Source organism: Amblyraja radiata, chromosome 4 (assembly GCF_010909765.2).
Source record: "Amblyraja radiata isolate CabotCenter1 chromosome 4, sAmbRad1.1.pri, whole genome shotgun sequence".
NCBI lineage: Eukaryota > Metazoa > Chordata > Chondrichthyes > Rajiformes > Rajidae > Amblyraja > Amblyraja radiata.
In genome coordinates, this window is record NC_045959.1 from 94,074,076 (window position 1) to 94,101,310 (window position 27,235).

The window sequence follows — 27,235 nt, forward strand, 5'->3', positions numbered from 1 at the left end:
GTTCGAAGTGCTTTGATGAATATTTAAGTGAAAAAGTCATCATGCTACCTTGCCCCATTTTTGTCTCTTCTGACCTCTTTCATAGCATGCCGAGTGGGGGGGGGGGGGGGGGGGGGGTCAACAAGAAGCTGAGGGATGGGGTGGGGAGAAAATGGTGAAAATTATTCCTACAGTTTTACAGAAAACGGAAAATAAACTTATTTCCTCCTCGAGGAACCCAAAGGAAATTGTGCCATCCCCTTTCATGATATTTACAGATGGACAATGAACCCCATGAGTATGTGTTTCATGCTTGCCATGCTTGCACTCCAGGTACCGATCTGTTTCCTTATTGAGAAGTTAGGTCCTTCAAGCAATTGCAATTTGCAGATGGCAATGAAAGAAACCTGCTAACAATTTCCAGAAGGATTTGAATCAATTAAGTGGCTTAAGAGACAGATGTGTGTTAAAATTTAACACTGATAACATAGAAAGTTGCACAAAAGATGAAACAATGTGTGACATCCATGCAAAATTGATGGAATATAATTAGCAAAGGCTGACTCTGAAAAGGGTCCAAGTGTACCAATAAATCGAGTCACTGTCAATGTCTAGACAATATAGTGAAGTGAAAGCAGTTAAGTTGCTGCCTTACAGTGCTTGCAGCGCCAGATACCCGGGTTCGATCCCGACTACAGCTGCAGTCTGAACGGAGTTTGTACATTCTCTCCCTGACCGTGCGAGTTTTCTCTGAGATTTTCAGTTTTCTCCCACACTCCAAAGACATACAGGTTTGTAGGTTAATTGGCTTGGTTTTGTATACTTGGTATAAGTGTAAATTGCCCCAAATGTGTGCAAACTCGGTGGGCCAAAGGGCCTGTTTCCACGATGTATCTCTAAAACTAAAACTAAAACTAAAAAGGCAAACGAAGTGAAGCAAACCTGGAATAGAAATCCTGTTTTGGTTAGATAGAAAAATGCCACGACTTGGCTGCTCTTACTTACATAATGGATGTTCAGCTGGGAGCTGAATATCCAGGGATATTCAATATTCAGGAGGGATAGACAGAAAGGAAAAGGAGGTGGGGTTGCGTTGCTAGTTAGAGAGGAGATTAACGCAATAGAAAGGAAGGACATTAGCTTGGAGGATGTGGAATCGATATGGGTAGAGCTGCGAAACACTAAGGGGCAGAAAACGCTAGTGGGTGTGGTGTACAGGTCACCTAACAGTAGTAGTGGAGTTGGGGATGGCATCAAACAGGAAATTAGAAATGCGTGCAACAAAGGTAAAACAGTTATAATGTGTGACTTCAATCTACAAATAGATTGGATGAATCAAATTGGCAGGGGTGCTGAGGAAAAGAGGGTTTCTTGGAATGTATGCGGGATAGTTTTCTAAACCAACATGTAGAGGAACCAATGAGAGAGCAGGCTGTTCTAGACTGGGTATTGAGTAATGAGGAAGGGTTAGTTAGCAGTCTTGTTGTGCATGGCCCCTTGGGCAAGAGTGACCATAATATGGTTGAGTTCTCCATTAGGATGGAGAGTGACCTTGTTAATTCAGAAACAAGGGTTCTGAACGTATGAGACGTGAATTGGCCAAGATTGACAGGCAATTGATTCTTAAAGGGTTGATGGTGGATATGCAATGGAAGGCATTTAAAGACTGCATGGATGAACTACAACAATTGTTCATCCCAGTTTGGCAAAATAATAAATCAGGGAAGGTAGTGCATCCGTGGATAACAAGGGAAATCAGGGATAGTATCAAAACAAAAGATGAAGCGTACAAATTAGCCAGAAAAAGCAGCCTACCAGAGGACTGGGAGAAATTCAGTCCAGCAGAGGAGGACAAAGGGCTTAATTAGGGTAGGGATAATAGATTATGAAAGAAAACTGGCAGGGAACATAAAAACTGACTGCAAAAGTTTTAATAGATATGTGAAGAGAAAAAGTTTAGTTAAAACAAATGTAGGTCCCTTGCAGTCAGAAACAGGTGAATTGATCATGGGGAACAAGGACATGGCAGACCAATTGAATAACTACTTTGCTTCTGTCTTCACTAAGGAAGACATAAATAATCTACCGGAAATAGCAGGGGACCGTGGGTCAAATGAGATGGAGGAACTGAGTGAAATCCAGGTTAGCCGGGAACTGGTGTTAGGTAAATTGAATGGATTAAAGGCCGATAATTCCCCAGGGCCAGATAGGCTGCATCCCAGAGTACTTAAGGAAGTAGCCCCAGAAATAGTGGATGCATTAGTGATAACTTTTCAGGACTCCTTGGATTCTGGAGTAGTTCCTGAGGATTGGAGGGTAGCTAATGTAACCCCACTTTTTAAAAAGGGAGGGAGAGATAAAACGGGGAATTACAGACGAGTTAGTCCAACATCGGTAGTGGGGAAACTGCTAGAGTCAGTTATTAAAGATGGGATAGCAGCACATTTGGAAAGTGGTGAAATCATTGGACAAAATCAGCATGGATTTATGAAAGGTAAATCATGTCTGATGAATCTTATAGAATTTTTCGAGGAGTTGACTAGTAGAGTGGATAAGGGAGAACCAGTGGATGTGTTATATCTGGACTTTCAGAAGGCTTTCGACAAAGTCTCACAGAAGAGATTAGCATACAAACTTAAACCACACGGTATTGGGGGTTCAGTATTGATGTGGATAGAGAACTGGCTGGCAAACAGGAAGCAAAGAGTAGGGGTAAACGGGTCCTTTACAGAATGGCAAGCAGTGACGAGTGGGGTACCGCAAGGCTCAGTGCTGGGACCCCAGCTATTTACAATATATATTAATGATTTGGACGAGGAAATTGAATGCAACATCTCCAAGTTTGCGGATGACACGAAGCTGGGGGGCAGTGTTAGCTGTGAGGAGGATGCTAGGAGGCTGCAAGGTGACTTGGATAGGCTGGGTGAGTGGGCAAATGCATGGCAGATGCAGCATAATGTGGATAAATGTGAGGTTATCCACTTTGGTGGCAAAAACAGGAAAGTAGACTATTATCTGAATAGTGGCTGATTAGGAAAAGGGGAGATGCAACGAGACCTGGGTGTCATGGTACACCAGTCATTGAAAGTAGGCATGCAGGTGCAGCAGTCAGTGAAGAAAGCGAATGGTATGTTAGCATTCATAGCAAAAGGATTTGAGTATAGGAGCAAGGATGCTCTGCTGCAGTTGTACAGGGTCTTGGTGAGACCACACCTGGTGTATTGCGTACAGTTTTGGTCTCCTAATCTGAGGAAAGACATTCTTGCCATTGAGGGAGTACAGAGAAGGTTCACCAGACTGATTCCTTGCGTGTCAGGACTTTCATATGAAGAAAGATTGGATAGACTCGGCTTGTACTCGCTAGAATTTAGAAGATTGAGGGGGGATCTTATAGAAATGTACAAAATTCTTAAAGGATTGGACAGGCTAGATGCAGGAAGATTGTTCCCGATGTTGGGGAAGTCCAGGACAAGGGGTCACAGTTTAAGGATAAAGGGGAAATCTTTTAGGACCGAGATGAGAAAAACATTTTTCACACAGAGAGTGATGAATCTCTGGAACTCTCTGCCACAGAAGGTAGTTGAGGCCAGTTCATTGGCTATATTTAAGAGGGAGTGGCTAAAGGGATCAGGGGGTATGGAGAGAAGGCAGGTACAGGATACTGAGTTGGATGATCAGCCATGATCATATTAAATGGCGGTGCAGGCTCGAAGGGCCGAATGGCCTACTCCTGCACGTATTTTCTATGTTTCTATGTTTCTATAATCAAGGTTCAATTGTCATATGTGCTGGGAATGGCAAAATGACATTCGTACTTGCTTTAGCTTTTACAGGCACACTAAGGCAATAACATAACAAATGCATCTACCTAAAGAATAATACATTATCAGTTATACCAGGTAACCAGACCATAATGGGGCTTTTTCACGGGGCGAGTTGACGCAAGATGTCACCAGAGTGAAGTAGTCGTGGTCCAGCACGAGTCTCACACGATATAATGGGGGGTAGATAAAGAGTTCCCACGGTACTCGGCATTTCTGTTATTTGTGCGAGTGACTTGTCCGTCTCCCGAGCTTTCCCGTTAAATCTTGAATGAACATCGTGAACTACACGTGACACAAATGATGTAACTTTTTTTTTCACACACTATAAATATCCTCCCTTGGTTGAATTGGCTCATTTGGAGACATGTTTTACTGTGTATGTGGGAGACACAGATGGACTGAGCACAGTACCTCGGTCTTACTGTGTGTGGGAGAGGGGGAGAAAGAGACGTACACTCACAGAGGCAGAGTCTCTCAGCCTGTGTAACAGGGAGGGAGAGAGAGAGGCACACACAAGGTGGATGTGAAATCTCACCTGCCTGTTTCAGTGACAGATACCCGCCGCCAGTAAATGAAGACACCCCCATCTGTCTCCCCCTCCTCTCCCTCGACTATAATCTTTAAAAGGGACTTCAAAAGGGACTTTACTGAGAGGTTACGCATTTATCGACCACAGGCAGCATATCAGAAGGGTCTCCATATCTCTGGAGAAAAAGAATAGGTGGCGATTCGAATCGGAACCCTTCTTCAGACATCCTAATCGGAATTGAGTCTGAAGATGTGTCTCGTCCCGAAACATCAGCTATTTTTCTCCAGAGATGCTGCTTGACTCGCTGAGTTACTCCAGCGTTTTGTGTCTGTCTTCGGTTTAAACCAACATGTGCAGTTCACTCCTTACACGGGTCTCTGGAGAACATTGATTGGTAGCGTTCCGGACCCTGCTTCGGAAAGGCATCGATCGCTAGTCGGCGAGGACTCCGAGCTGTATCTCTCAAAGAAGTACATGTGAAAAATTTCTCACTGACCATAAAAATGCGTAACCTTTCAGTAAAGTCCCTTTTAAAGTCCCTTTTAAAGATTATAGTTATTTTCTTGAATCTCATTAACATAACTCATGAATAAGTTGATGTCCATATGCGGATGCAAATCTTTATTTTTATTTATTTTTTAAATTCAATCCCACAGAAGACAATTTTTACTCACCTTCTGTCCCCTCTGTCCAGCTTCCGGGTTCACCGTTCGCAGGAGTTCCCACGGTACCCGCAAGAGTTATTACGGATATCGCACTGGCCACTACGTTCATATAATGTTGCAATGCTCAACCACAAGTGTACAAGTCACTCTTGGAGAAATTCAAACTTTCTTGAATTTTCTCCCGAGTGACCAAGATACACGATTACCTGCCGTTAGCGCTACGGTGGTCCACGGTGGTCCACGAATGCCGTACTGTTATCGCACGAGGTTCCCACGATGTTAAACTCTGGTTAACTCTTGCGTCAAGTCGCCCCGTGAAAAGGCCGCTTAACTGTGTAAGCCGATGTATGTAGTGCGTCCATTATACAAAGTCCGTGGTAGTTCAGTGCTGAGGTAAGATTGTGGTGAAGATTTTACAGTGTGGTTCAAGAGCCTGATGGTTAATGAGAAGAAGCTGTTTTTGAATCTATAGCTAACAGTTTACAAGAGTATTGTCTCACTTTAAGAAATAACCATTCCAATATTTAGCAGGGTGCAGAGATGATCGACAAGAACAGTTCATATAATAAGAAAAAAACATGCAAAGAGAAAATTCTTGATCTAGTTTGAGAAAAAAACTGTTGGGATGGACTGACCCATGAAGTATAGTTTAGTTTGGTTTAGTTTGGAGATACAGCGTGGAAACATGCCCTTCAGCCCACCGAGTCTGCACCGACCAGCGATCCCTGCACATTAACACTATCTTACCTGCACACACTAAAGTCAAAGAAAGTCAAAGCAAATTTTATTCATCACATGCACCCGAAGGTGCAGTGAAATGAATTTGCCAGCAGTTGATACACTTAAAAAGAACACACAAGACACAATAGAATTTAACACAAACATCCACCACAGCATTCTTCACTGTGGTGGAAGGCAACAAAGTTCAGTCAGTCCTCCTCCTTTGTTCATCCGTGGTCGGGGACATAAACCCTCCGTAGTCGCCGCTACGGGCGGCCCAATGTCCAGTCGCTCTCGTCGGGATGATCAAACCTCCAACGTCGGGATAATCAAACACACTCTGCGGTTTGGAGTGCCCAAATCGGCACTTTCCTACCGGAGACTGCGGCTTCAGGATGTTATAGGCCACAGGCCGGCGGTCGGAGCTCTTCTCCGGCGATCCCCGGCAAGGGATCCCAGACTCCGGATGGTAAGCCCACACCACGCCCGCGGCTAGAAGCTCCACAGACCACAGCCCCATGATGCCAAAGTCACCAGGCCAGCAATCGGAGCACTCCTCTCTGGCGACCCCCAACAAGGGTTCGCCTCCTCCACGATGGAAAAGTCCATGCTGCACCTGCTGCTGAATCTCTGAAACTCTGGGCCCGACTCCGGGAAAGGCCGCTCCAATCCAACCTGTTAGGCCGCGAGGGAGGCGACATGGCAAAAATCGCCTCTCCGTCGAGGAGGCGACCGAAAGCAGTCCCCCCCCCCCCCCCCCCCCACCACTCCACACACAAGACACACCAAGAGACACCTAAATTAACATTTAGACACACCAAAAAAAAATAAAAAAATTGGAATAAACGAACACGCTGCTGTCAGGGCAGCCAACTCGCAGCGCCCCCACCGACGTCCACTAGGGGCAATTTACACATATATAAACCAATTAACCAACAAACCTTTGCGTCTTTGGTGTGTGGGAGGAAACCAAAGATCGCGGAGAAAACCCACCCAAGTATAAAATTGTTGAGAGTGAAGCCAGGACAGGACACTCCTAACATTTAAGAAGGATCTCGACCCGAAACGTCACCCATTACTTCTCTCCAGAGATGCTGGCTGTCCCGCTGAGTTACTCCAGCATTTTGTATCTACAGTCCTAACATTGATTAAAGTGCATTACAGAATCATGTAAGTCTTGTTTAATTTTCCCACTCAACCGACAGATGTCAGGCAGACAGGTAGAATAATTCAGATCAAAGCCATCAGCTACTTCCAGGCAAAAGAAAAGCCAAGCACAATGATCACATTATGTTTATTAGGAGAGGAAGCCTGAAATGCCTAATATTTTTGGTTTCTTGGTTCTTGAGAAACATAATAGGTGGTTAGTTGTTAACTGGCCTTCGAAACAGCTCAGCAAGTCACCCAGATATATTAAGCATATGACAAGGATAACAAAGTGAGGGCTTTCAAGTTGGTAGCTTACTATCACCTAACTAAGAATTTACAATAAGAGCCAAAGAAACATAGTCTTGGAATAAATCAATACGTGTGCTTAACAAGTTATCCTTTGTATGTATAATTTTTGTGTCAGTTGGTTCACAATCCATTTTGCCACAAAGTGGTTCCATTGAACAATCACCAATCCGAGGCTTAAAACCTCGCTGTCAAAACTACCGGCTTCAGCTTAATGCAGATCAACAAATGAAACAATCGTCATATACATTTTGGGTGAGGATATAAGGAAGCAAGCAAGGCAGCACAATTGTGAAGTGGTTTGTGCGTTCTGTCTCATAGATCCAGTGATACCGGTTCAATCCTGTCTTTTGGGATTGCCTATGAGGAGTTTATACCATCTCTCTGTGAAAGCACAGATTTTTCTAACAGTCATAGAGTCATACAGCACGAAACAGGCCCTCGGCCCAACTTGCCCATGAAAATCCACATGCCCCATCTATACTAGTCGCACCTGCCCAAGTTTAGCCCATATCCCTCTATACCTTTCCTATCCTTGTACCTGGCGAAATGTCTTTTAAATTTATTGTAGGACCTGCCTCAACTATCTCCTCTTGCAGCTCGTTCCATATACTGTGTGAAAAGAATGTCCCCGCAAGTTCCTTTTACATTTTTCCACCTCATATTAAACCTATGTCATCTGTTTCTGTTTCTCCTACTCTGGGTAAAAGACTCTGTGCATTCACCCTATTTATTCTATTTCTCATAGTTTTGCTGATTGGAAGGTTAATTATGACTATGACTGTTGACTCTATGACCATGATTTATGACTATGACTATGACTATGACGATATGACTATCTGACTATGAGTCTATTTTGTTAATGTACAAAAACATAGCGGCAAGCTTGCTCACCGAAACCTCCAATAGGGAATCATGAGAATCATGAAAAAAAGACGGTGATCTTGATGATGCCCCCACATTCTCTCTTATCTGCCCCACCTTGTACTTACACTTACCCCTCCCCTCCCCCTCCCCTTCCACCTACATTCCTTTTTCTGGCTCCACAATTCACAAATCTTCAATTCTTTTGTCTCACACCTTCTGCCTTTTCATCTCTGGCCTTTGTCCAACCATGTGACCATCGTAAAATCCTCCTCACCTGTATCAACATATTACCTGCCTGGCTTTGTCCTGCCTCTCCTCTCTTGCAGCCTTATCCCCCAGGCCCCCCTCCCCACTTACAATCAGTCTGAAGAAGGGTCCCGACCCAAAACATCACCAATCAATGTTCTCCAGAAGTGTTGCCTAACCTGCTGAGTTACTCCATCACTTTGTATCTTCTTTGGTGATATTGATTAATGGGTAAGCATTGACTCAGGAAAGAAAGAGGTTAATTGGCTTCTGGAAATTGCCACTAGTGTGTAGGATAGAACCAGTCTGCGGGTGATCACTGGTCAGCACGGACTCAGTGGGCTGAAGGGGCTGTTTCCATGCTATATCTCTCAACTAAATTAATTACAATTGGAAAGTATATAATCCCCTTTGTAGGGAGGTGAAAGGGAAATAAATGAAGTAGTTAGTAGTGTGCAGAGGAGATTGTTTGCATGGTAATAAGTAGGAGGAAGGAATGGGTCGAATTGCCCTGGCAAAATCAAGCGTTGAATGACCATCTACTATAATATATGGAGAAATAATATTGAAATTATGACCAGAAATGATGTAATGATATAGTTTGTAATCAGATCAGATGGAGCTTTTACTGACAAGTTTTGGTTTACAAACGCACTGGTGATGAACGTAAAACACATCAATGTCAAATGAAGATTTTTAACAAAGAACAAAAGAAACATTGTTGCTACTTAAGTCAGTAGAATTGCTTGCAGTTATAATCAACAAACTAAAAGATCCCTTGAATATTATTATGTAAAACAAATAGACATCTTTTCATATGCAGCCCTAAGCAAGTCATTTTACCGACATGAGTTAAGTAGAGATGTTATACATTTGGAATTTAAACATGCTCAATCAGTTTATTTTTCTTCACTCGTCAGCAAATATTATTTGAATGGTGCAGTTGAAATAAAACAAAAAAAATTGGGGATGTTCAGCTAGTTAGGCAGCATTTCTTTAGGCAGAAAGGGAAACAGAGTTAATATTTTCAGTCAAAGATCTATATAAGATAAATTGTATTTATTTTTCATTACTTTGATGTTATTTGTTCTCCAAATCAAAATGTGCATCATCAGGGGATTAAAACACATTCCATTGCAGGAACTCAGTGACACCACCAGGAAAATGCATTACAGCCAAAATCAGAGCAATAACATTATATTAATGCAATTTATCAAAAATTCAGATGAATGTTTGAAGTGGGAATTATTGTGGGTATTATTACCAATTAACACTGATTGGAATCTATATGGTTTTGTTTTATTTGGAGGGGACCAAATTGACACCGTCCAAACGAATGTCATACTGGATCTCAGAGACTAGAGGCTTCCATTTATTCAGACAGCATTTGAATTCAATTGGAGATTAAAGGCCGCCCATCTTTATTGTGTGCAATTTTGGTCTCCTTAATTGAGGAAGGACATTATTGTTATTGAGGGAGTGCAGCTTAGGTTCACCAGGTTAATTCCCGGGATGGCAGGACTGATAATTATGAAATAATGGGTCGACTGTGCTTGTATTTGCTGGAATTTAGAAGGATGAGAGGATATCTTATAGAAACATATAACATTCTTAGAGGTTTGGACAGGGTAGATGCAGGAAAAATGTTCCCGATGTTGGGGAGTCCAGAACTAGGGGTCACAGTTTAAGAATAAGGGGTAGGCCATTTAGGAATGAGATGAGGAAAACCCTTTTCACCCAGAGAGTTGTGAATCTGTGGAATTCTCTGCCACAGAAGGCAGTGGGGGCCAATTCACTGGATGTGTTCAAGAGAGAGTTAGATTTAGCTCTTAGGGCTAAGGGAATCAAGGGATAAGGGGAAAAAGCCAGAATGGGGTATTGATTTTGGATGATCAGCCATGATCATATTGAATGGCAGTGCTGGTTCGAAGGGCCAAATGGCCTATGCCTGCACATATTTTCTATGTATCTATGTTTCTAATGTTTGCATTGACAGAATGCCTTATAGCATCAAGATCTTTAAAAAGACATTACACAAAGAATGTAGCAGCCGATTTTTTGCCTGAAGGCCTTAAGAATTTTCTTTGCGAAGAAAAGTTTAAGCTTTTGTTTTGTTTGAGATATGAATGCTGGCAAGAATAACAAAAAAATACATCCCAACGGATTGTTAACATCCACCCAAAGGTTAAACAGTATCTCTTGTAACAGTTCAAAGAAAAGTTGTCATTTCCAGCATTTCTTCAGTGTGGAATGAGAGTATCACAGCTAATGATGAGCTCAATTGTTTAACAAAGGATGATAGCTACAAACCTTGTGATCCAGAGGTGAGGGAGGGAGCGAACCTGATACACAGCAACAAAATAACACACACAAAAGATATGTAAAGTATGAGTGAAATATAATGAACCAACTCTCTGATTCATGGAAAGAAGAGAAACCAACAATTGTATCAGCTGACAACAATAAAATCAGTGAAGGAAGACAAATTATTATTGGAAGGAGGTGTAAAGACATCCCACTGGAGTAATCTCAGAAATTGATGAATCTTGTATGCAAGAACAAAATAAAAATAAAAAGTCATTTCAGACGATATACAAACTGCTAGAACAACATTATTATCACATTTTGATCTATGCTCCACACTGAGCGTATTACATTGAACTTCACAGAAACACAAGGATATAAGACAAAAGGAGCGGGGCCTTGATCAACTGGGCAAGTGAATGGCCAAGGAATGACTAAAGGAGCTTAATTCAGATAAGTGTGAGGCGTTGCACTTTGGACGTCGAACCCGGGCAGGACCTTCACAGTGAAACTTGGGCCCTGGAGAGTATTACAGTTTGATAGTTTGATAGTTTATTTTATTGTCACATGTAATGAGGTGCACTGAAAAGCTTTTTTGTTGTGTGCTATCCAGTCAGCGAAAAGACTATACATGATTAAAGTCAAGCTGCCCACAGTATCACAGATATAGGAAAAAGGGGACAATGTTTAGTGTAAAATAAAGCCCAGTTAAGACTAATAAAGGAAAGTCCAAAGTTCTCCAATGAAATGGATGGTAGGTCTGGGCTGCTCTCTAGTTGGTGGTAGGATGGTTGAGTTGCTTGATAACAGCAGGGAAGAAATTGTCCCTGAATCCGAGAAGTGCGTTTTCACACTTCTGTTCCCATTGCCTGATGAGGGATGAGAGAAAAGGGAGTGATTGGGGTAAGACCCATCCTTGCTTATGCTGGTGGACTTGCCAAGACAGCATGATGTTAAGATGGAGTCAGTGGAAGGGAGGTTGGTCTGCATGATGGTCTGGGCTACATCCACAACTTTTTTGCAATTTCTTGCAGTCTTGGATGGAGCTGTCCCCAAACTAGGTGAATAAAATGCTTTCCACAGTGCATCAGGAGAAGTTTGAGTGAATTGTTGGGGACATGCCAAATTCCCTAAGCCTTCTGTAGAAGTTGAGGTGTTGGTGTACTTTCTTGGCCATTGCTTCGATATGCCTGGTTTAGGACAAGTTGCTGGTGATATTTACTCCTGGAAATGTGAAGCTTTGAACCATCTCTACTTCAGTGCTGTCAATGTACAGTGGTGGGGCGCGTACTGCTTCATTTCCTGAAGTCGATCACTATCTCATTTGTCTTGCTGACATTGAGAGAAAGGTTATTGTCTTAGCACCAGGTTACAACGTTTATAATCTCCTTCCTGTACTCCTTTTCATTTTTATTTGATATCTGGACCACCACAGTGGTGTCATCTGCAAATTTGTAAATTGAGTTGGATTTGTATTTGGTCTCTTAAATCCATCCAGTGATTTGGCCTCCACTGCCCTCTGTGGCAGGGAATTCCGTAAATTCACAACTTTCTGGCTGAAAAAGTTTTTTCTCACCTCAGTCTTAAATGACCTCCCCTTTATTCTAAGATTCTGGATTTTTTTTGTTTTGTTTTTTTTTTGTAATTTATTTATTTATTTAGGGACAGTGCATATTAATAAACATTTACATGTAATACGCAAGATTGTAGCCAGTAGCTAATTTCCATCTTTAGTCCCTCTGGTAAACAAGGTAAACACATCACAACACAATCAATCAATAAGAAAAGAGACAAAACAAAAGACAAAAACAAAACAAAACAAACAATAAAGTAAAAAAGTAACAATAACCCACCGGGTGATGGTTTAGCCTGCAGTCATAACATAGAATAAATAACAAACACTCAACACAGTTTAAGTCCCAAAGCCATTGTCTCTTCCCTCCTTGCTCTCCCTCTGCGCTGAGGCAATCCAAGCCTCCGATGTTGTGACCCCGCCGGGTGATGGTAGGTAAGTTCCGCGGCTGAATCCATGATCCGCAAACGGGCCGGTTCAAACTCTGCGGCCCGGGGCGGTTGAAGCTGCCGAAGCTGCCGTGTTTTCTTGTTCCACTCTGGATTGTTTGACTTGTATTCAGCGGTCCTGGCCTTCACATGGGAATGTACCTCACAATTCATCCATGGTTTCCAGTTGGGGAACACTCAAGTTGTTTTCTTTGGCACACACTCCTCCACGCACTTGCGGATTAAGTCATGGCAGTGGAGTACCCGTTCAGGTTGGCTGCAGGATCACTGAATATGGACTAGTCCACTTACTCAAAGCAGTTGCGTTGGATGTCATCCGTGTCCGCCGACTGGCATTGAACAGCTTTCTGCCCCAGATCTTTCTGCTTCGGTTTTTGTTTATAGGCATGGTGTAGAAGCACAGCTGGGTGATCAGATATCCCAAAATGTGGTCGATGAATGGAGCGGTAGGCACTTTTTGTTGATTTGCAGCAATGGTCAAAGGTGTTCTAGCCCCTGGTGGGACAAGAGACATACTGGTAGTACTTTTGCAGAGGCCACTTAAAGGGCTTTCTCACGGTGCGACCTGACCCAAGACCTAACAAGAGGTTGACATCTGGGAACCTCCTGCGATAACAGTACGGCATTCGTGGACCACCGAGGACCTCCGTGGCGCTATCGTGTAACTTTGTAAGGTCGGGAGAAAATTCTAACATTTTTGAATTTCTCCAAGAGTGACTTGAGCACTTTTTGGTGAGCGTTGCAACATTGTATGAAGCAGATGCCAGTGCGATACCCGTGCGATATCCGTAATGACTCTTGCGGGTACCGTGGGAACTCCTGCGAACGGTAAACCCGGAAGCTTGACAGAGGGGACATAAGGTGAGTAATAGGTATTAAAGGGGGCTTTGGGTGTGGAGGAAGGGAAGGGTGGGGGGGGGGGGGGTGCTCGGGGTGATTACAATGCTCTCTGGGGTGCGGGAAGAAGGGTCTCGAAAAGCAACTCGCCGCTTTGCTCTTAAGACAAATTGCTTCGATTTGAATCTCCCCGCAGTACAAGGAAGTAGAGGCAAGGTTGCGCCGTGTGTTGGAAGGAACTGCAGATGCTGCTTTAACCCGAAGATAGACACACAAAAAACTGGAGCACTTCATCGGGTCAAGCAGCATCTCTGGAGAGAATGAATAGGTGACGTTTCGGCTCGAGAGTTTCGGGTCTGAAGAAGGGTCTCCCAACCCGAAACGTCACCTATTCATTCCCCCCCCCCCCCCCCTTCCCTTCCTCCACACCCAAAGCCCCCTTTAATACCTATTACTCACCTTATGTCCCCTCTGTCAAGCTTCCGGGTTTACCGTTCGCAGGAGTTCCCACGGTACCCGCAAGAGTCATTACGGATATCGCACGGGTATCGCACTGGCATCTGCTTCATACAATGTTGCAACGCTCACCAAAAAGTGCTCAAGTCACTCTTGGAGAAATTCAAAAATGTTTGAATTTTCTCCCGACCTTACAAAGTTACACGATAGCGCCACGGAGGTCCTCGGTGGTCCACGAATGCCGTACTGTTATCGCAGGAGGTTCCCAGGTGTCAAACTCTTGTTAGGTCTTGGGTCAGGTCGCACCGTGAGAACCGGCCATTAGAGTACCCAGAAAGTCGCAGGTAAATAGGGTAGTGAATGAAGAAGGCGTTGGCATGCTGGTCTTCATCAGCGAATTGAGTTTAGAAGTTTGGGCATTATGTTACAGGTGTACAAGATGTTGGCGAGGCCACACTTGTTCGCCCTGCAATGGGGAAATTGCCATTAAGCTGGAAAAGGTGCAGGGAAAATTTACCAGGCTGTAACCAGGACTGTAGAGATTATAGCTCTTGGAAGTGTTTGGGCAGGCTAGTTTTTTTTTTGCCTTGGTGTGCAAAGAGGCTGAAGGATGATCTTATAGAAGTATATAAAATTATGAGAGGGATAGATAGGGTGAATGCACAGAGTCCTTTTCCCAGGATAGGGGAATCAAAAACTAGAGGCCATAGGTTTAAGGTAGGGAAAGATTTAAGAGAAATCTAAGGGGCAATTTTTTCATATAAAGGGTGATTGTATATATGGAACAAGCTGCCAGAGGAAGTAGTTGAGCCAGGTACAATAACAACTAATAGAAAACATTTGGGCAGGTATATGAATAGGAAAGATTTAAAGGGATATGGGCCAAATGCAGGAAAATGAGATGACTTTAGATTGGGCATCTCTTTGGAATGAATGAGTTGGGCCGAAGCATCTGTTTTGGTTGTATGTCTCTAGGCCATTAGTCTTGTGAAGCCTGCCCCACTATTCAAAATCACCATGCCGATTTACATTGGTCTCAATTCCTCTTCTGTACTAATTCCATATAGCCCTCAATTCAATGATCTTTCAATGATTTATCTCCATCTTAAACACATCTAATGATTTGGCTCCTGCACCCTCTGTAGGGTCATTAGATGCGTTTAAGATGGGGATAAATATTGACAGAATGACAGAGATTCACTATCCTCTAGAGAAGGAAAGTTGATGAACTTCAGTTTGAATTGACCGGCCCCATATTTCATAGATATGTCCTCTTGTTTGGGACTTCCCCACTTGTGAAAACTTCTTACCATCGACCTGGCCAAGGCCCCCTGAACACCTTACGTGTTTAAATATGGTCGCTGCTCATTCTTTTAAACTTCCAAGGAATGCAAAACCATTCTGATGCCTGATCTCTCAAGATAGAACAACTATGTCTTCCCAAGAATTAGCTTGTGAATATCTCTTTCACAGACACTAATGTTATGACATACTTTTTATTCGGTAAAAACTGCACAGTGAACAAGACATAGTCTCACCAAGATCGTGTACAATTGTAACAAAACAACAAAACCTGCAAGAATGGTCTCGACCTGAAACATCACCCATTCCTTCTATCCAGAGATTCTGCCTGGGCCACTGAGTAACTCCAGCATTTTGTATCTATCTTCAGTGTAAACCAGCATCTGTGGTTCCTTCCTGTACATTACTCCTTATTCCTAATCTCCAATCCTTTACAATAAAGGACAGAATCCCATTTGCCTTCTTATACTTTCTACATGTTAGGCTTTGATGTGTGATTCACATAATAGAACACCGAGACCCCTCTGAACTTTACACATTTGCAGTCACTCCCCATTCAGGTAACAATCCACCTTTTGATTCCTCTTCCCGAAGTGCATGATTTCACACTTCCCCATATTAAACTCCATTTGCCAGGTATTCTCCCAATCACTAAATCTAACTCTGTCACATTCACATGTCACATGTCACATATCTCCATTGCATGAGCTTATCACAAAATCCCCTCCCATCCATTTTCATATCATCGACAAAGTTGGAAATTACATTTTGTTCCCACCTTCAAGACATCAGTGTAAATAGTAAACAATTGTGGGCCAAGAATCGATCCTATGGTACTTGATTAATCACATTGTTCAAGCCTGAAAAGGAGTAAAGGCTATACATGAATACAATCAAGTCATCTACAGTGCACAGATAATGGATAAAGGGTACAATATTGAGTACAAAACTAGACCAAGTGGGACCCAACGCAACCCGTTCTCCCAACGCAATATTCCACCACTCACCCATAGCCCCCAACTGCTCAGGGGTGGCTCATTTCCCCTTATCCCCCAGTACACCGTCCCACTCCTCTTCTGCCTCCCTCTTTTAAAACTTTTTTTTTTTAAGTGCAATTGCACTTGTTGCCAGGACATTAAAAAATAATCCAATTGCACTTCCCCTGCCTCCCCCAGCACTCGCTTCCCCTCCTCTTTTTAAACTTTAAAAACTTGCTGCCAGGCCTCAGTGTTCTGTGATTGCAATATTGTTGCGGGCAGGGCCAGCAAGGATTTGGATTTTTGACACTGAGGTGTAAAGTGAAAAGTCAAGATTTTAAAGTTTTAATGTGAATAACATGTAAAATATATCATCAATCTGAACGAAACTTGATGAGAGAGACAAGATGAGAGTTTTATTAATATACTAGACTAATTGGGACCGGTTGAGTCCCAGTCACACGGGAGGCTTGGTCCCCCAATGCAACCCATTCTGCAATGCAAGGAGGTGTGGTGGTGTGGGGCAGAGGGGAGGGAGGGGGTGTGGGGAATGGAAGGGGGATGTGCGGGAGGGAGAGGGGTGTGAGGGAGGGGGTGTAAGGGAGGGGGAGTGTGGGGGGGGGGTGTGGGGGTGTGTGGGGGAGGGGGGTGTAGGGGAGGGGGGTGTGGGGAAGAGGTGGTGTGGGGCTGGGTGTGTGGGGGGAGAGGTGCTGTGTGGGGGAGGGAGGGGTGCTGTGTGGGGGAAGGAAGGGTGTGGGGGTGTTGGGGAGGGGGCAGGTATGGGGGAGGGGAGGTGTGGGGGAGGGGTGTGTATGGGAGGGTGGTGTGGAGGGTTGTGGGGGAGGGGGGCGTGGGGGATCCAGGTGTGGGGGAGCGGGGTTGTGGGGGAGGGGGTGGGTGGGTAGGGTGATGGGGTGGTGTGGGGTAGAGGGGTGGTGTGGGTGGTGGTGGTGGTGTGGGGGGGAAGGGATGTTGTGAGGGTGGGTGGTGTGTGGGGGAGGGTGGTGTGGGGGGGAGGGGGTGGTGTAGAGGGTGGATGGTGTAGGGGGTGGGGGGAAAGGAGGGAGGAGTGGGAAGGGGTAAAGTGGGTGTGTGGCGGCTGTGTGCGGAGGAGGGGGAAAGGGGGAAGGGGAAGGGGTGTGTGGGGAAGAGGGGGAGGGGGAATATAAAACTGGGACAAAACTGTTCCTAATCTGAATGGTATGGTTTCCAAACTTCTGTACCTTTTGCCTGATGGGAGAAGGGAGAAGAGGGAGTACCAGGAGTGAGACTGGTCATTGATCACGCTGGTGACCTTGCTGAGGCAACATGATGTGTAGATTGAATCAACTGAAGGGAGGCTGGTTTGTGTGATGGTCTGGGCGACGTCCAAAATTCTCTGCAATTTCTTGCGTTCATGGATGGATCAGTTTTCAATTTTCCATATGATAGCCAGTATCAATCCTTGCTAGTACACTTCCTCAAATACCTCTGGCTATTAATTTATGCACCAACCTCTTTTGTGACACTGCCAAATGGGTTTTGCCTATCTGTGTGCATGACATTTTGAGGTTCCCCTCTATCCTCTCCCTGCCATAACCTCAAAAATTTGAGCTAATTTGTCAACATTTCAGAAATGCACATTAAATAGATTTGATTATATTCAGATTTTCAGCAAGAAAGCAAAACTAAACATTATTCCCTATTCTACTTTAATTTCCATCACTGCAATTAGAAACATAATAGTTTCCACAACTTTATCCCAGCAGTCTGAGTGTTAATTTGGACATACTTCCTAAAGACATTTGTTTCTTACAAAATGGTGAGGTTAAAAAGTATGGTGTTAAGGAACACCAAAAAGCCTCAGTACAATAGAGAAGTCATACAGTCATACAGCATGGAAATAGACCCTTCAGTCCAACTTGCCCATGCTGCCAAACATGCCCCATCTACACTAGTCCCATCTACCCACACTTGGCCCATACTCCTCTAAACCTATCCTATCCACGTACCTGTCCAAATGTCTCTTTAATGTCATGATAGTCCCTGCCTCAACTACCTCCTCCGGCATCTCATCCTATTTATACCCTCTGTGTAAAAAAGTTACCCCCATAGGTTCCTATAAAATCTTTCTCCTCCTCACCTTAAACTTATGTCCTTTGATTCTCGAAAAACATTTACCCGACCTATTTCTCGCATGATTTTGGACACCACTATATGATCACCCCTTATCCTCCTGCGCTCCAAGGAATAGTCTTAGTTTGCTCAACCTTTTCCTATAGCGCATGTCCTCCAGTCCTGGAAACATCCTTGTAAATCTTCTCTGCACCCTTTCCAGCTTGACAACATATTTCCGATAACATGATGCCCAGAACTGAACACAGTACTCTATATGTGGCCTCAGCAATGTCGTATACAACTGTAACATGACCTCCCAACTTCTATACTCAGAGTGGGCCGTAAGATGATGGTTTGTTTTCTAAGCGCTGTCATGTCAGGCTCAAGATATCATTGCACGAATACTGGAGGCAAAACCAGAATCTGAGATGCTTGATGATTTGTATGGAATATGATTCCTTATGAGGACATAAAAGTCCTCAGATAACAAAACAAACCATGCCTCCAGCAAAAACCGGACGTTGTTTAGTACTAAGTAACATTAATAGGACACATTTACAAGGTAATAAACTACCCCAGAGGCAATCTAACTGCTTTTTTTTGTGATTCATCAATAACTTGGAGATCACCAATGAGCAAAATTCTATCCTTGCATATCACATCAAAGCTGATTAGACATTGAATATTCTGCAAGGAGCTATAATATTTTTCAGGCAAAAATAAAGGAGGACAGCAGCATATGGGGTACTCAGTACTATTAATAAAAATATAGAGAGAAAAAAAGACAAGTAAGTTCAACAAGATTTTTGTAAAATATGGGTCAAAGCATCTGCTGGAGTTTTAAAGTAATTGAGAGTCAACGTTAGCATGGAAACAGGTCTTCCAAACAAACAAAGCCATGCTGATAATCAACCAGCTATGTACACTAATCCTACATTAATCCCATTTTGTATTCTCTTATTTAACTATGCTTTAGGGGAAATTTACAGTTACCAATTGACCTACCAACCTCAATCTCTCTGGGATGTGGGAGGAAACTGCAGCGCCTCGAGGAACCCCACATGGTTATAGGAAGAATGTGCAAACTGTGTTCAATTCTGGGAACAACATTTCTTTCTTTGGAAAGAAATGGGGGTTGCACAAGGGACAGAAGAGATTTATTAGAGTGGCACCAGGGATGCTGTGATTAGCTGGCCTATAGCTCCTGAGTTTATTCTGTTCCACTTAACAGGTAGGTAACATTTACGATGAAATAAAAGTTCAAGGATCAAAAAAATGTATTAAAGATAAAAGGGGAAATTTTGAAATCCTTTGCATTGTCAAATGAGGAGAAGCAGTGGGCGTGTGTGGGGGAGGGGGGGGTGTAGGGGAGGGGGTGTGGGGGAGAGGTGGTGTGGGGCTGGGTGTGTGAGGGCACTGAGAAAACGGGCATAAACAAAGGAACATAATTAAGATCACTGGCAAGTTAAGCAGAAAGTGAGAACACTTTTTTTAACCATTGAATTATTGTATTAGCTTATATTACCTGAAAAGGTCATGAAAGCATTCAATTGTAACATTTATAAAAAATACATTGAAGGGTAACATTTCTCAGGTGAGCAAGAGCAGGGAAGGGGGATTAATTGGTCAGCTCCACCAAAAACAGCAATTAACTAAATGGCATCCTTCTGTTCTATTGTCAATGAAGTTCAGAAAGTGCCATTAAATTCTATGTTTCCAAAAGCTTGGGTTTATTTAAAAGAACATTGCATGATTTATGGAAGTTTTTTTCACAAATTTAATTCTTTAATACTGCTCGTTGTTCAGTACTCTGAACCAGTTCTCATTATCTATGATATGTTCCCTGTGGAATAACATTCACACTCAACTACATGATCGTCAAGGCAGTAAGCAGTGCAATGTGCAACAGTCCCAGTGGACAGCAGGTGCTTTGGCAGTTTACTTCGGGGCATGAACAGTTATATTCAGCTTGCCGTTTTCGTCCTGACTGGAGTTAATCACATTATTGGAATTTCTCCTTGAGATATGTGACCTCCAGTCCCTTGGAAATCCAGACTATATTAACTGGTGTCTGATGAAGTTTCTGCAAAGAAAAGTCAGCAGTTAGTGATAACTTCAGGAGAAAGAATTAATTTTGGGATTCTGGTTTCAGGGACAACAATTCCTTATTGATTTTCTAGTAGCAGAAAATTTTACAGGACTTTTTAAAATAAAGTACAGTAAAGATACCTTTACTGCATCTGTAATTTGCTCATCAATGTATAGAATAGCAGTGATGAATGAAGTCTTTATCTGTCCCCAGGATATAAAAATGAACATGCATCGTGCAAAAATGACAGCTTTTCAGCAACACCGTATATCATTTTTAGTTTAATTTAGTTTAGTTTAGAGATACAGCACAGATACAGTCCCTTCGGCCCACCGAGTCCGCGCCGACCAACGATCCCCGCACATTAGCACTATCCTACACACTAGGGACAATTTACACTTATACCTTGTATAAAAACCCAAACCATTTAACCTACAAATCTCTACGTGTTTGGAGTGTGGGAGGAAACCGAAGATATCGGAGAAAACACACGCGGGTCACAGGGAGAACGTACAAACTCCAAACAGACAGCACCCATAGTCAGGATCAAACCCGGGTCTCTGGTGCTGCAAGCGCTGCAAGGCAGCAACTCTACTGCTGCGCCACCATGCGTTTTCTTCTCGGTTCAAGTACTGGAAAAGCGATGTTACAACGCTTAGCACCACTGTCCTAAAAAATATATACCTGCAATAAAGTCTATAAATGAGATACAATGTGCAAAGTCCTATCTTTATTGAGACATTGAGTGTATATGTCATACTTTGGGGCAAAAGAAAAAAAAACTTGGATTAATTTGCTCTGAACTACAAACAACCAACATTGAGCCTTTCATCTTGTTTGCTGTCAGAGCTTTGTTTGAATGCAGCTGAAGAAAATGAAAGATTACTTGTTCGAACACATTGGGAGAGCTAATGCATTAAATATTAATGTTTGGCTCAGAAGAGGTATACGTTCAATATACATTAACAAGTATTCTAGCAGTCAGAGGAAATCCTTTCAATATTTCATGCGTTAAGATGACTGCAGCAAGTGGGAGTATACTTTCAGGCAAGTTTTGCATGGATTTGCTTATGACAACAGTTTGACTCCATAAAGTTTCAGCCAAATAACTGTCTGCAGAGGTCAGTGCAATAGATTCAGAGTCATTAAAGGGCCTGTCCCACTTACGTGTCCTTGGCATGCAAATTACGCGACCTCATGGCCGCATTGATCCGAGACGGTCGAGCGAAGGTCGGGCGCGATTACATGCATACGCACAGCCGTCTGGAACGCGTGACATCATTTGAAGATGGACACCAAGCTGGAGTAACTCAGCGGGCCCGGCAGTATCTCTGGAGACAATGAATGGGTGACATTTCATGTCAAGACTCTTCTTCAGTCTGAAAAGAAGGGTTTTGACCCAAAACGTCACCCATTGCTTCTCTCCAGAGATGCTGCCAGTTCCGCTGAGTTACTCCTGCATTTTGTGTCTATCTTCAATTTTCTTGGCCCCGCTCTGGGAGTAGAAGTGGGGGCGGATCTGGACCGCAACGGCCGTGAGCCCCAGGCCGAGTTTGGCGATCGTTTGCCTGCTTCTGCTGCTGTTGAAGGTGAGACGTTGCGTCGCGCCAGGGTCTTGGGCCTGTCCCACTTTGGCCGTCAGTTCCGCGACAGGCCGTTGGCGCGTGAAGATTTCGTTCACTGCAAGAATTTCACGCACAACTACATACCCCTCCGCGCTTCTAAGTGGGACCGGCCCCGTGCGGCCATACGGTGCCCGTACGCCTCAAGCGACCACGAGGTCGCGTAATTTGCGAGCCAAGGATGCGTAAGTGGGACAGGCCCTTAAGTAACCAGAAATTTGAGAATCCTTTTATTTAAACACACAAACATAAACTGCCAATTCTCAGATTCACCCTCTGAACCAATTAATTTTCATGGTATAAAGACCCTCAAATACAGTAACCCATTATCAAGTCACGGCAATGGACTTCTTGCAAACCCACCAAGTAATTTCTTGCTGAACAATGTAGATAGAGAACAATGAAAAGCAACAAAAAACTACTTCATTGACTTGCTCACTATTCTATGCCTCTCATAACCTAGTTACATAACTTAGAGTCTTCTGATAACACATGTTGACATTGATGAAACTAGAATTATCAGTGTGATTCACCACTTTGAATAGTATTGCACAAAACAGTAAAATATGACAATGCATGTCGCTCATCTTTTTATTATACTTCATTCCCAAATGTTCAAATTCACTCTTCCTTGCACTGAACTGGAACTCCCACATAATTTCCCCTTGTTCAAAATTTATGACAATAAAATCTCCAACATCATGTCTGCAGTTGAAATATTCCAGATGGAATCGCAAAACAGCAGAAGATATGTCACTAATATTAACTAAATTACCCCTTAAATGCTGTGATATTTGTTAATGATTACTAATTAACCTATTTTGCCCAGAAATAAATAATTGTAAATGTGGCATCTCATTCTTTCGTCACTAATTATTTTAGGTGTTTTATGAATATCAAATACTAAAATCTCTCTTTTTTCTTAATTTTCTTTTCTTTCCCTTTTTTTTTACTCTTTATCCAATTTTATTACTGTTTATTTTTCTTTCTGTATCTGATTTAACATTGGGACAAGGCTACATAGTTCCGCAAACCTGCTACCGTGGCCAGAGTGAGTCCCACTGCAAATTGGAGGGGCAGCACCTCATATTTTGCTTGGGTTTCACCCCAGCGGTATGAACTTCTCCAATTTCAGGCAGTCCTTGCTTTCTCCCTCCTTCTCCTCCCGTTCCCTGCTCTCCCACAGCCTACTGTCTCCACCTCTTGCTTTCTTCCTCTTGCACCCTCCCACCACCACATCCGTCTGAAGAAGGGTCTCGAACCGAAACGTCACCTATTCCTTCGCTCCATAGATGCTGCCTCACCCGCTGAGTTTCTCCAGCATTTGTGTCCACCTACAATAGCTATTAAAGTTGTTGCTGAATGTTAACATTCTTCCTTTCTCCCTAGTCACTTTATCATGATTATCATGGAAACATAGAAACATAGAAAATAGGTGCAGGAGTTGGTCAGTCGGCCCTTCGAGCCAGCACTGCCATTCAATATGATCATGAATATGATCATCCAAAATCATTACCCCGTTCCTGCTTTCCTCCCCATATCCCTTGATTCTGTTAACCCTAAGAGCTATATCTAACTCTCTCGAATACAAATCAGAACAAAATCTATCAGTTCCAACAGCGGTGAAACCTCAGCAGTGGTGAAGCAACGGCAGCAGTGAAGCCTCACGGGTCAAACTGTAGTCGACAGTCCGATTAGAGTGTGGAGGACCGTGTGAGGGAGGTGGCGGGAGAACAATGGAGGGCCCGGCGTTTGGGGAGAACAATGGACAATAGGGGAGGGGAGGAACATAGGACAATGGGGACACAGCGTGGGGAACTGCTGTGGGGGGTGGGGGGGGGGGAAACAAAAGGGGGAGTAGCGTGCTTTGTTACTTTGTCAGCGCAGTAGGTGGCTGCTATTTGGAAACATTGGGTATACAAGCAAATAATTTCACTGTGCCTAGTCACATGTGACAATAAAGTCTTCTATTCCAGTATTCCATTCCATTCATCAACTGAACAGATACAACCCTTTGGTGCAGAAAATTCAAACAATTCACAATCTTCTTGAGGAAAGGAAGAGATATTTCTCAATTTTCAGATAAAATGGCCAACTTTGTATTCTGAGACTTTGACATCCTCCTACACCCACTCTCTCCAACTAGGAGAAACCAGCCTCTCAGAATTTTAGTTGTATCAATGATATCACTTCTCATTCTTCTAAGCTCCATTGAACTGTGCTAATTCTTCTTAATTTTGGCTCATAGGATTGCTGTCTCATCCTAGACCTAATCCAATGAATTTAACCACAATAAGGCCAGTATATCTTTGTTTCAAAGGGAAACCAGGCTGTGGCAACTTGGTTAGTACAAATCCCTCATGGTACTGGTTCTAATGAGACTGCAATCTGAACCCCAACCATTATCTACATTTGCAAAATATAATCAAATCCCAATCCAGCAAAACCAAATTTTAAAAGCACAAGATATTATTTTGTAAATTAACATTGAAGTTTAGTTTAGTTCCGTTTCGTTTCGTTTAGTTTAGTTTCGTTTAGTTTAGTTTAGAGATATTATCAGTTATGAGTCTGAACTCATAAAAATTAGATTATCTCTAGAAATAAAATTTCTTCCTGAGCCAGGAGGTCCAGAAATACGAGGGGTTGCAACAGAAACACCTTCAACAGATTAGAAATCTTTTGCAAAACCCAAATTAATGTAATTAGGTTTTAAGATGGATTAGAACTATTGAACACCAGCGAGGAACTAACGTAAAACCAGAGGCTAGCTCACTGAAATAAGCAACCACAAAACATTTTTTAAAGCAACATAAATTAAGAAATGTGCACTAGAATAATCAAGAAATAAACCGAGGAAAAAGTATGTACAGGAAGAAAAATATTGGTAAAAAGGTGAAGGTAATATACAATGAAGCAGACAGCATGTTATTCCTTGAGATACAAGTAATTAAAAATTGGAGCTCTGGCTCATTGGAAAGAATGACATATCGGTGACTGCAGGTCTTTCTACAGAATATCCCTGCTTTGTAGCTTCTACAAATACATTTAATTTTATTAGCTAAAGTTTTGCTTTGCAAAATAAGTCTTATTTTCAGTCCATGTAAAATAATTGCTTGAATATGCCCACGAATATGGCACAGACATGAGACTCCCTTACTCCCTCCTGCTCTCAAAGTGTCCAGGGCACTGTTCTACTTTCTCAGTAGCTGCAGATTAATTTGAACCATCCTAATTTACTACCCTCTCCCAGGTGTGCCCATAGAACCGCCTACACACTTGCCTTGCTAACAACAAACACCTCCCTAGACACTCTGATTCCTGTAATTCATCATTCTCCCATTGTAAATATGAATGCTTAATGAAGTCTGTTTCGTAACAGTTGAGATATAGAATAATGCATGTGTTTGCTGAGGTGGAAGGAAAGAGATTCTAGTTATTTCTAAAATGTATTATCTTGACTCTTATTCACTATATGTGCATTCCATAATGCTGTGTTTTAATTTCTATACTAACTGGACAGTTCTATACTAACTGGATAGTTATTTGCTTTTTAAAATATGGTCAAAATACTACAATTATAAGCCTAAATTCGTAGCACTACTATTGGCGATAAAGCATTGTGGCGTGTTTAGCTCATCCTGCTTTAAAACAGTTCTAAAATATTGTGATATTCAACAGCAGCATTTAAGATATATTGAAGATAGACAGAAAATGCTTGAGTAACTTACCGGGTCAGGCAGCACCTCTGAAGAAAACGGAATTCCAGGTCGGAACCTTTCTTCAAACTGTTCCTGGAGAAAAAACTCTGACCCGAAATGTCACCCGTTCCCTTTCTCCACAGATGCTGCCTGGCCCGCTGACTTACTCCAGCATTTTCTAACTATTTTTAGTATAAATCAGCATCTGCAGTTCAATCCTACATGTTTTAGATATCTCATCGGCTTCCCTCATCTGATTGAATTTCTTGCAGTTACCCATGTTTAAGCACAATCTGATTTATCAAGGTGAATCTTCATAACTTAAGGACTCTTGATTATATCTATAGCCTTTACCTTCATCTCCATTCACACTACTAACACCTTTCCTTACAACATTCTCTCTCTCTCTCATTCATTCACGCAAGCCGTTTCTGCCCACTTTCGCCATAACCTTTTCTTCTGCATCACTCTTTTGCCATGTTCCTTTGCTTCACTCACTTTCACTTTTCCATCACCTCTGTCTCTCTCACTCCATCCATTCCTTTTCCTGTTGCCCTGAGTCCCTCTCTCTGTTTTTTGCCTTTCTCTCCCTCTAACTCTCTCCCCCTTTCCGTGCCTCATTCTTACTCAAGCCTTCCCCCCTCCCCGCCATTAACTCCATCTACATTTCATGCTCCCCTGAAAAGGAACCAACATAATCAAGGATCACTTGCACCTAGGGCTGCCCCGATTCTCCCCTCTCCCATCAAGCAGAAGATACAAACCACACACCACCAGATTCAAGAACAGCTTCTTCTCTGCAGTTATTAGATTTCTGAATAGACCCTTCATAAGCAAAGGTTGTACTCATGATCTCCCAACCTACCTCGTTGCAGACCTTGCACTTTTTCTTATCTACACTGTCTCTGGAACTGTAACACTGTAACACTGGTTTGCACCTTGCAGTCTGGACTTGGACCATCAAGGACAAACTCATCATAGGCATCACGAGAGGAAAGCAGAATCAAACATTGACCCAGGCTTCCAATAATCAGGTGCAAATATAAGACAAGCTTTGTGTCACAAACTACATGAAAATTCACAAAAGCAAATAAGCATCTATGGTGAGTCAATATTGATTCATTGCTTCCATAAATCTCCATATATGTTGCTCATATTGAATGAAGCCTTTAATGTAGCTGACTGTAGATCCTGGTTCCTTTTACTTACGGAAGGAAATAGGAATGATGGTTCAGTACAACATCAGTGCATCTGTAAATGGAACAAACATGGAGTCTTATATCATGTTTGCAAGCATATGAAGCCCCTTTCTTATTTGATGCTTGTCTGTTCGAATGATAACTGCCACATAATCAGTGGAGGGAGAAAACAGTGAACTTAGCTGTATGAGGTGAAGCCAATCTAATGTGCCACATCATAGGACCACATGAAGTTATCCAGGTTACTTGGACAACATAGTGGCACAGCTGGTAGAGCTGCTGCCACACAGTGCCTGGTTCAACCCGGGTTCAATTCTGATGTTGGATATTGTCTGTGCGGAGTTTGC